This window comes from Branchiostoma belcheri, unplaced genomic scaffold, assembly GCF_001625305.1.
Source record: "Branchiostoma belcheri isolate BF01 breed outbred unplaced genomic scaffold, Haploidv18h27 scaffold830, whole genome shotgun sequence".
Classification (NCBI taxonomy): domain Eukaryota; kingdom Metazoa; phylum Chordata; class Leptocardii; order Amphioxiformes; family Branchiostomatidae; genus Branchiostoma; species Branchiostoma belcheri.
The window spans coordinates 2402-3977 of record NW_017804499.1 but is presented as its reverse complement, the minus strand read 5'-3'; the positions used below and the strand labels follow the sequence as shown (position 1 = coordinate 3977).

Sequence of the window (1576 nt, the reverse complement as noted above, 5' to 3'; positions counted from 1 at the left end):
TCGAGTACATGACGGCCATGTGTGCGAGGTTTAATCAATCAACTGAAACCCATGGCCAATCTCTGCCAACTCACTTCTAATCCTTGCTGCAGAGGACGAAATGCATACAAACTCCCCCTACCCAAGCGCCACCCAAACATGTATTTCCATCTTGGAAGTAAATAAAGAACACCGATATCATCATACATATCTTCTGTGACTGTTCTCTGATATCCCGCTCACATGTACAGCCAGTATCATATAGATAACAGAGTTCTGCCAACCATCCCTAGAATTTTATGACTTTATATGGGATACCTTTGACCTGATTAAATCATAATGTTCTTCCTTTTCATATAATCTTCATAACTCTTACCTAGGAAATCATTTAAGCTGTCGTTTGAAAATATCCCAAGGAACCCATAAATCAGCTTATTATTAGGCGCTCTTTGAAGATCCAAGATTTCTAGCAATGAAATAACATGTGTCAGTTATTAGCATTGCACGTATGTCACGTCGCTGAAGTAGACAGAGTGCATATTGTGCTTTTGTAGATCAATGATTCATCGTAAGGCTTGTCTTCTTTTAGGGGTTAACTTCGCTAAATGATACCTACGAATTTACAAACAAACAAAAGAAACTAAAATTCAGCAAGAAAAAATAATCTTTGCTTCCCATGCCGGGAATCGAACCCGGGCCTTGTGGGTGAAAGCCACAAATCCTAACCACTAGACCACATGGGAGACATGTACTGATAATGGCGATGGCTGTATAATACGTAATGAAACCAACATGCTAAAATCTTTCGATCACAGTAATATCAAATGCCTCGCTCAGAAAAGCCAATCCATGGCGTGACCATAACCATGGGTCGGTATATTCAGGGAATCGTGTATGTATATCGGCCGAAAGAAGAAAGGCTGATTTCAATAATAGTAATTTTAATTAAAATCAATATGAGGTTACGCATTTCAAGGGGAATACAATTTATAGAAAGTGATTAAACTTCAATTTTAAAAGGTGGATATTTTGTGGCGAAGTTGACGTTCATACCATATACAGCACATTTGCAAGGCGGGTGTTCTGCACTACGCCTGAGAACCGCACGACTACGCTTGCATAAGTCAGCTTGCGTAACGCGAATTTACACAAGTGTTTACATCGCAGGAACAATGCTGGAAAACATCATTACTATTTTCAAACCCGCTACCCGTACATTTACTAGAAAGTAGAGTCAAAACTGGTCCATGAAAAGGTTATCTGTGAGATCGAATTTTAATTCGTTCAACCCAACAGGCAAACTGCCTCTACGGTCTGCGGCCACGGGACGGAGTGAATGAGAGTCTAACCCAATCAAACCCTTAGTGCAATACCAAAGAACCCATTTTATACCGACATGACATACGAGCCGTATTGGAGCCCCGGTTAACTAACTAGGGTGGCACCCCGATGCTGCAGTAGATATCTCATCGCTTTTATAATATAGGAATCCTTTGCGGTGTATTTCTGAAGATAGCATGTTATAATTAGAATTAGACGCTTGTGTTTTCTGGACGCGTGTTTTATGAACTCGAGACTTCATAAATAGATCGTCGTA

General features: G+C 40.2%; 1 non-coding gene across 1 annotated transcript; it reads right to left on the bottom strand.

The window, feature by feature from the left end:
- Positions 1-650: 650 nt before the first annotated feature.
- Positions 651-722, bottom strand: Trnae-uuc. The gene has a single exon. It is a non-coding gene; the product is annotated as a tRNA-Glu (tRNA).
- Positions 723-1576: the final 854 nt, after the last annotated feature.